At 41.2% G+C, this 9836-nt stretch overlaps 1 long non-coding RNA gene across 8 annotated transcripts; it reads left to right on the top strand.

The window, feature by feature from the left end:
* The first annotated feature begins 653 nt into the window (after positions 1–653).
* On the top strand, positions 654–6387 carry LOC115170953 (uncharacterized). Of its 8 annotated transcripts, XR_003871113.1 has the most exons (10): positions 655–742; positions 1013–1128; positions 1496–1656; positions 2099–2216; positions 2502–2573; positions 4067–4170; positions 4498–4602; positions 4710–4878; positions 5006–5179; positions 5292–6387. It is a non-coding gene; the product is annotated as an uncharacterized LOC115170953 (long non-coding RNA). The 8 variants fall into 8 exon arrangements; XR_003871110.1 differs by having other exon boundaries at positions 654–742; positions 2099–2573; XR_003871114.1 differs by lacking the exon at positions 2099–2216.
* The last annotated feature ends 3449 nt before the right edge of the window (positions 6388–9836 follow it).

The following is a 9836-nucleotide window of genomic DNA, read 5'->3' as shown; positions in this document are numbered from 1 at the left end:
CATAGACGCGATAGCCTGTATTTCATTTTTTATTTATTTTACGTTATGAATATATAGATATTTTGTCTTTTTTTAATCCCTAGTAAAACATTGTAGTGTTATGCCTATATGTACTGTTTTCGATTTTTCTGAACAGACTTTTCAGTATAGAGTGAATATAAGCAATGCAGGATGGCGAATGGTGTTTTATTCGGTTGTAGTTCCATGTATTTCTTACAAAAAACAAACGTGTAAACCATTTATATTTCATCAGAATATAACTGAAAATACAATAGCAGCCTTGCCATTGTCCATCAGTACCAAAACATTTTTTTTTCGTATAACAGTTTGGGAAACGTATGCAGTCATTGTAGTCTTAAATGTTGTTGGCCAACCAAAATGACAAACGTTAACCCGTACTAAGGCTAGGGTGGAATTGTACTATGATCTGGCTGAGTGTAAATACATGGCTCTGGGTGTAAGCACCTTTTCACTAGAAACTTTCTTGTGTTCAAATTACCGTCAGTGCGAAATAGATAGAAAGCTTTCGTATTTCAACACGGCTGCATCTACGGTTATGAGAACGATAAATCAAGTGCAATACCTCCGTCGACCTGTGACCTGCAGCAAAACACCGGAAAGCTTCTAGCCTACCGGAAAGTTACAAGAAGAACAAGAATGGTTACCTCATCCGATCATGTGACATTTGTTGTTTATAGATTTTTCGTCCACAGCAGATGTCTAGACTCTGGACAGATAACAGGTAGGTCGCCAGTTCGTCCCTTGTTGTCAGAAATAAAGCATACATACACATTTGTTTTGTGTTTGTTAAAGTGTTTGGTTTATCAAAACGTGTTAAACCAGTAATGAAGGTTACGTAACTAAGGTGAATAAAGTTGCATACACAACATAGAATGTGTGGATATTTTTGGTGCATTACTTACATATATTTGGATATCATTCTCACTTATTATTTGAGCCACCTATACATTAGGCTATATATTCCCCTTTTTTCCTCTTTGCATCTTCAAAGAAATACACATTGCCACTCAATCTGTATTCATCTTGTGACTTCTCCTTGGAAGAAGGAGAGGGACCCTAGGAGGGACGTAAAGGAGTTGATGAAATCCTGTTAAGACAGACAATCAGGTGAGAGGAGGTCCTAACTAGTCAATGATCTAAATGGATCAAAACTTGTAGACACTGTAGCCTTCAAGGACTGGAGTTGCACACATGTCATAGAACAACATGAACAAGGAAGTGACAGACTAATAGTGCATTGTTGGTAAATAGAGACAGACTGACTGATCTGCAAGTAATAATAGATATGTATTTGTTATTCAAAGTGATTTGTAGATCAGTCAGTCTGCGTGTGGAGGAGGATGAAGTTCTTTAGTAACGTGCAGGATATAGTAAAACACACACGCTATCAATGACATGCAGCTTTTCTCATAGACGGGAGGTTACTATGTGAAGGAATTTGTTAGGATTGGAAGTTGTCTCTGTTTCTTTTGAGATGGTATGGCCTTTGAGGACCCCCAAGACCAACTGGATGAGGCTATTAAAAAGGCAGAACGCCTTGCTGAGGAGCTCAACCAACAGAAGGACCCACAAGCCCAACAGGACGAGACCATTAACGAGGCAAAAAAGCTGGCTGAGGAGCTCAACCCAGAACGGGTAATGTAACAAGTCGCACATTACCGGTAATGTAACCCCTATAGCTCCCATACGTGGACAAATATTCCCAACACAACCCCAGCACCACAGCGTTATGATTTATCATTGCTTTTTGTTTGTCAAAGTAGACCCCACATGGCACAAATGTGAATTTAAACGTTAGACTCCGTGATATGACCTGAACACGGGCATCAATGATATTGCCCATTGAGGATGAGGCACAAGGGTGCACTTGTTAGCATCCTTGTGAACTGCTACACATGTTAGCTGTGTGAGTGAGCCAGAACGTGGGTCTACTGCATGTGTCTTTCCTCAGCTGACAAATCACTTCACCTTATGTGAAAATAAGTCTTGCTTGTGCTCCATATGTGCACAAGCAAGCCATGCTTGTGGGAGACCTTTATTAGTGGGCCAGCCAGGATAATTGAAATGCACTTTTTAGGAAAATAATAAGAAAAAGACAAACAAGCCTCCAGGGATTAGGTTCAGATGGAGACAAAGGGATGAGCGAGGACAGATTGTTCCTCAAACCAGGAAGGCAACTACATCCACTTCTGTTGGTAAGTTTCATCCCGTCTAGGTGTTTAATTTTATTAGTCCCTGATCTGACTTTTTCCTTTCAAACATACTGTATCATAGCATATCAAACGTTGTTTGCCATGCCATAGGCCGGTCTAGTACCATCTACCCACAGCACATAATACATTACATGCAGGTCTGATCCCACCTTTCCCAGTCTCTAACTGTTGTCTGTCTCTGATGAAAATACATATTTAACGAAAGGAGAGTCAGAACTCCAGCAAATCTTTTGAATTAAAAACCTTTTTATTACCAATTTTTTTCAGCTCCAAGGGCCAGTACATCAAGAGCCAGACTAGTGCAACATTTTGGGCCAGTCACTGAGGAGGAAGAATCAGGTATTGATCTATACAATTCCTTGTTATTCAGTGGCCTTGTAATGAATGTATTGTATTTTTATTAAATCTGTAATCGGTAGTTGAAACTATAACAAAGCACACTCCCCTCCCCTGTTTTGGTTAAAAGCTGAGTGATGGGGTTGGCGAAATGTAACCACTTTCAATTTATTGACAGAGCTATTATTGCAATAACGTACCATCAATGTTATTAAAATAATAGTTTTAACCATGTTTTTAACCAGTGTTTTTTTTTACATTTACTTTGTTTGCAAACATTGACTACAACAAGCTTATAGTTTGGATTCTGATGGGTTATGACAGTTGAATTACAGTCATGAGGCATTAAGAAGTTATAATCTTCTAGAATCAAATGGGTATATATCATTAATATAAGTCCAAAAATGGCTTTATCAACTTCTGAATGCCCCTTTAAGTCTAATGCAACATTTTTAAATGTGGCTCAAGTCTCCAGAATTTTGGATTTGAGATCAAATGTTTGACATGAGGTTACAGTACAGAATTTCTCCTTTTATTTCAGGGTATTTTCAGACTTTTCTGATTTACCGTTTCGAAATTAAAGCACTTTATATGTCTAGTTGCAGGTTTTATTAGTCGTATGTACAGGATACTGATGGTAACCCCATCCAACGAAATGCTTACTTGCAGGTAGCTTCTCGACAAAGCAATTCAAAATACTGGAGTAGAGAGACAAGTTCAACATTTTAGCATCACTGTCCAACTATTTCTGTAGGGGAGTGCAATAACAACATCCTGGCAGAGCTTTTTCCTGCACATTTCCTTTAATATGAAGCAATCTGCCATTCCACATTATGGAAATAGTCTTAGTTGAATTCATTCAAATCCACTATTGGAATGTTTACACAGTGTCGTTCCTTTTGCAACCGCTGTCTGTAATTGTGAAAGCTGGAAGCATTTGCCTTTGAGGAGAGTTTACTCTGTAGTCAAAATACACTGAGTGTACAAAATATTCCTAATATTGAGTTGCACTCCCTTTTGCCCTCAGAACAGCCTCAATTCGTCAGGGCATGGACTCTACAAGGTGTCGAAAGCGTTCCACAGGGATGCTGGCCCATGTTGACTCAAATGCTTCCCACAGTTGTGTCAAGTTGGCTGGATGTCCTTTGGGTGGTGGACCATTCTTGATACACGGGTAAATGTGGATCGTGAAAAACCCAGCAGCGTTGCCGTTCTTGACACAAACCGTTGGACCTTGCACCTACTACCATACCCCTTTCAAAGGCACTTAAATATTTTGTCTTGCCCATTCACCCTCTGAATGGCACATATACACAATCCATGTCTCAAGGCTTAAACATCCTCCTTTAATCTGTCTCTTCCTCTTTATCTACACTGAAGTGGATTTAACAGGTGACATCAATAAGGGATCATAGATCAAGTATTATATCTATGCATTTCATTTATTTTAAAACAATTAATTATTCTGTTTTGTTTTTGTCATAATTCTCAAACAGCAAAAATCCAGGAGGAGACCCAGACTCTTGAAAATGTTGAGTGATTGTAGGCGATGAGACTCTGTACAACTGGACAACGGAAGTTCAGCAATGGGCTAATACAGGTAAATGAATACAAAAATATAAATAATCATAAATGTAACTCTCCTGGACTGTCACCTTGACGTGGTGGAGAGGCCTGCGTACTCCAATGACCCTGAGCTAGCCCTTAGAGGGTGTATTCCACCAGCAGGTGCAATCAAGCCGGACAGGTGGAAGGGTAGGAGGCAGACAAAACATTCCCTGGTTCTCCAGGTTGGGGCACACTCACCCCCCACATAACAAATCATTTATTACAGAAACCTTCACAGGCCCTATGTTCCTCCAGGAAGTGAGTGCAACTACTCACCGTTGGAGATAAGTTGTTAATTTATAGATTTATTGTATTTCAGAGGAAACAGCTGAGAACATGGATGGTCCCCAGGCACTACAGAGAACAATTGAAGTCCTGTTTCTGAGCATCAAACAAAGGAAACAGAACCTCTACCGTCAGACAGGTTTGTTACATTTCATGAATATTGAATTGCACACACTTCATTTATCTTTCATTTCAAAGCCATGCAATTTAACAAATAATTCCATTCTCCTTTTGTTTTGATGACAGATGGATGCAAGAAAAGACATCCTCTGCGCAGAAAGATGTCGGAAGAAAAGGCCAAATTGACAGCTGACAGAGGAGTACAACACCCTTGTACCAGATTCAGCAATACCATCTGCAGATGAGATCCTTTCCGCAGACCTTCATGCATGGCCTTGGGAGCTGCATGGACAAAGTAAGTAGTATGTTTGTGTGTCACAATAACTATGTTTCTATTTTGCTATCTGTGTTTGTTCAGTTGCACAAACACAGACAGCACTGCCAAAGTTACAAATTAACATTGCATTCTTATGAATTTACAGCTGACCTACTCACAAAGAAAATAGTCTTTGACCGGGTGATGCTCCTGAGACGGCTGAAGGAGGAGGAGTTAATTGTCCTAAAGGAAGTCAAGCAGCACTGGGAAAGCCTAAAGAGGGAATCGGAGAATGTGCAAGGCCTTGCTTCACATGTGGCACTTGACCTAAGCAGGCAAAGTAGGGGAACTTTCATTAAGATGTACAATTGATGTTGGAACCCTGTAATTGCTATTGTATTTAAGGAATAGTTCATTTTATTTACCCTACACATTACGATTGTTGGTGTTAGGCTGGCAATTGAATCAGTCGGAAGCTGGGAGCAGAGGTCTCTTCTCCATGCTTCAGAGGAGAGTCAACCATCTCAGAAGACTCCAGGACTCTGTCAAACTGATATACAGCAAAGCTATGGGCCAAGACACCTCCCTCCTAGAAAATAACTTCATAGATGACCTCCTGGAAGAGGACCTAGATGGCATCTATGACAGCATCCACTACAGCTCTGATGACGAGGAATCTATCACAGACTGACGGTGTTCGTTTGGGTGGGTGCAGTTTGCACTGGTTGAAAAGTGATTCCATTTGTTTTGCATATGTGCTTTATCTGCCTTCCTAAGGAAAAATAGTTTGAACATTTTATGGAAAATAAACTTTTATGTTTCTTCCTTGTTGACAATGTGATCATGTGGCACAGATTTGAGAAGGGCGCTCGTCTGTTACTGCTTTTGCCCGGTTACATGACCAGGTCCGATGCACCCCTTTAAATGGCCAGTCTGCGGTTGCTACATCCACTTTTGGATTCTTGAAGAATATAACTAATAAATGCCTCATGAACATAGTTCAACTGCCGTACCCCATCAGACCCCAAAATCTATATATTTTTTCTACTCCAATGTTTGTAAACAAAGTAAATGTAAACATACACTAGCATGTGTCAAACTCATTCCACGGGTGAGCCGAGTGTCTGCGGGTTTTTGCTCCTCAAATGAGTGATGAATTAAGGTCACTAATTAGAAAATAACTCCCCTCACCTGGTTGTCTAGGTCTTAATTGAAAGGAAAAAACTAAAACCAGCAAAAACTAGGCTCTCCATGGAATGAGATTGACACCACTGGACTATAGCCTGGAAACATGGTTTAAACTATGGTTCCATTTCTCCAGCCCCATCCCTCTGCTTTTTACAGAACCACTGGACTATAGCCTGGAAACATGGTTTAAACTATGGTTCCATTTCTCCAGCCCCATCCCTCTGCTTTTTACAGAACCATTGGCAGGGAGAACGATGTATTGTTTCACCTGGTGATTTCCGATTTAAACATTGTTAAACTGTAATGTACTGTGCTTGTGTGTGCTTATTAGTTTAGTTAATAAAAAACTAAAAAAGGTAATCCTTGTCTTCAAGTAATCGTTTGCATCCTGATGGAGCTACATTAGTCATGGGCTTTTAAGTCAACGATTCCTTATGTATGTATGAGATGTACAAATGCTTAACTAGTACTGAGTACTTTGACCAGTTACTTCTTTACTCTCAAGGAGTTTGAGAGGGCTACTTTACTTGTACTTGAGTACAAGAACTGACTCCCATCAGCTGCAGATGAAACCGGTTAGTTGAAAAATGTTGCCTAGGATCTACAGGCACTCGCAATGAATCATCAAAAGTATGGACACAGAATGATTGAAGTGATTATTGTATTTTATTATGCTGACTCAATTATGACCTATGACATCTTTTGGGAAGAGTAAGGCATAGATAGCCCTTGTGTGTTAAGCTGCAAACTTGGAAATGTTCCTATTGAAATGGGGGTTGTACCATCCTGAACAGGCCAGTTGCAAGTAACATACTCTTAACGCTACTATTAGCAACACTGTATTAAAATTAGATGAAAAAAAATAAAAGTTATGCAGGCAGGTATGACATAGTGGGAGAATTGTGAACATGCACGTGTATATATATATATACACTGCTCAAAAAAATAAAGGGAACACTTAAACAACACAATGTAACTCCAAGTCAATCACACTTCTGTGAAATCAAACTGTTCACTTAGGAAGCAACACTGATTGACAATAAATTTCACATGCTGTTGTGCAAATGGAATAGACAACAGGTGGAAATTATAGGCAATTAGCAAGACACCCCCAATAAAGGAGTGGTTCTGCAGGTGGGGACCACAGACCACTTCTCAGTTCCTATGCTTCCTAGCTGATGTTTTGGTCACTTTTGAATGCTGGCGGTGCTTTCACTCTAGTGGTAGCATGAGACAGAGTCTACAACCCACACAAGTGGCTCAGGTAGTGCAGCTCATCCAGGATGGCACATCAATGCGAGCTGTGGCAAGAAGGTTTGCTGTGTCTGTCAGCGTAGTGTCCAGAGCATGGAGGCGCTACCAGGAGACAGGCCAGTACATCAGGAGACGTGGAGGAGGCCGTAGGAGGGCAACAACCCAGCAGCAGGACCGCTACCTCCGCCTTTGTGCAAGGAGGAGCAGGAGGAGCACTGCCAGAGCCCTGTAAAATGACCTCCAGCAGGCCACAAATGTGCATGTGTCTGCTCAAACGGTCAGAAACAGACTCCATGAGGGTGGTATGAGGGCCCGACGTCCACAGGTGGGGGTTGTGCTTACAGCCCAACACCGTGCAGGACGTTTGGCATTTGCCAGAGAACACCAAGATTGGCAAATTTGCCACTGGCGCCCTGTGCTCTTCACAGATGAAAGCAGGTTCACACTGAGCACGTGACAGACGTGACAGAGTCTGGAGATGCCGTGGAGAACGTTATGCTGCCTGCAACATCCTACAGCATGACCGGTTTGGCGGTGGGTCAGTCATGGTGTGGGGTGGCATTTCTTTGGGGGGCCGCACAGCCCTCCATGTGCTCGCCAGAGGTAGCCTGACTGCCATTAGGTACCGAGATGAGATCCTCAGACCCCTTGTGAGACCATATGCTGGTGCGGTTGGCCCTGGGTTCCTCCTAATGCAAGACAATGCTAGACCTCATGTGGCTGGAGTGTGTCAGCAGTTCCTGCAAGAGGAAGGCATTGATGCTATGGACTACCCTGCCCGTTCCCCAGACCTGAATCCAATTGAACACATCTGGGACATCATGTCTCGCTCCATCCACCAATGCTACGTTGCACCACAGACTGTCCAGGAGTTGGCGGATGCTTTAGTCCAGGTCTGGGAGGAGATCCCTCAGGAGACCATCCGCCACCTCATCAGGAGCATGCCCAGGCGTTGTAGGGAGGTCATACAGGCACGTGGAGGCCACACACACTACTGAGCCTCATTTTGACTTGTTTTAAGGACATGTCATCAAAGTTGGATCAGCCTGTAGTGTGGTTTTCCACTTTAATTTTGAGTGTGACTCCAAATCCAGACCTCCATGGGTTGATAAATTGGATTTCCATTGATTATTTTTGTGTGATTTTGTTGTCAGCACATTCAACTATGTAAAGAAAAAAGTATTTAATAAGATTATTTCATTCATTCAGATCTAGGATTTGTTATTTTAGTGTTCCCTTTATTTTTTTGAGCAGTATATATATATCTGTGTTGTCACAGCGTTTGGCCACGTCTTCGGTTTGGTCATTCGGTCAGAGGTTGTTTTGGTTATGTTCGTCGCAATGCCCGTGACGTAATAGACTATGTTTCTAAATTTTCTGATTACATTTTTAAACTATTCATAAATTATTCTTGCGCAATGTTGCTTTCATTTGAATGTCATAAACATTGTCGGATTCTATTAAATAATTGATGTAACAAATTCTTATGCTACAGAAACCGGAAAAGTTGTGAACTACAAAGGTGGCGCCATTTTGTAGTTTTTTACTTACCCTAACCGGTTAGTTTTTTATCACTATCTTCGCCAATATCATTCTAATTGATGTGTAGAATGATCTGTACATTCATTAGAACATACATAACGCTGTACTGCATCAGCACATGCCAATTCAATGTCTGAAGTAGTGCACTTTCTGAAATGTGTTTTTCGTCAGAACTATTTAAGTTTTTCTGTTCAAATATTTTTTATTGAACACATACACAAGAATGGTGTATAGGTATAAAAGACAAGTTTACAGTTCTTATCTAAACATAAGAGAGCAGACATTAACCAAAAGACCCAGAGTTCTGGGCACAAAACAAATATTACAAAACAAGGACAGGTAGAAAAAAAAATAAAAAATAAAAAAAAAGGGTCGATGTAGCCCCCCCACTTATACCACACTTTATCCCCCCTTATTCCACCCTATTCCCCTCCCAACTGCTCGGGTGGCGGGGCCAGCACACGCTGCCCAAAGGTAGATTACCGCATGACAATTGAGAGTGCGTTAAGTGCAAATTCACAGCGCCGCCTGGTCCAAGTAAGAGAGGAAAGGCTGCCAGATTTGATCAAATGTTGATAATTTATTGTTCAAAATATATCTAATTCTTTCTAAGTGTACAGTGTTTGCCAATTCGCTGAGCCATAATTTGGTAGAGGGCGCTTCCCTCTTTTTCCAAAACAACAAGATTAATTTTTTTGCCGAAATGAGACTGTAAGAGATGAGTTGTTTTTGGGAGTTGGTTAATCCGTTTAGGGAATCGGACACTCCCAGGATTATCAGAAGCGGGTCTGGGTCTATTGAAGTCTCCAGAACTTCAGAGAGGACCCCAAAAATTCCACACCAATACCCATACAAGTTAGAGCATAGGGCAAAGCAGTGGAGAAGTGTACCCTGCTCAGCCTGACATTTATCACACATAGGGGATGTACCAGGAAATATCCTATGCAGTTTGGTTTTGGAGTAGTGTAATCTGTGTAATACCTTGAATTGTATGAGACGATGTCTGGAGTTAA

The sequence above is a fragment of the Salmo trutta genome, chromosome 32, assembly GCF_901001165.1.
Source record: "Salmo trutta chromosome 32, fSalTru1.1, whole genome shotgun sequence".
Lineage (NCBI taxonomy): Eukaryota > Metazoa > Chordata > Actinopteri > Salmoniformes > Salmonidae > Salmo > Salmo trutta.
This window is presented reverse-complemented; position numbering and strand designations above follow the sequence as displayed.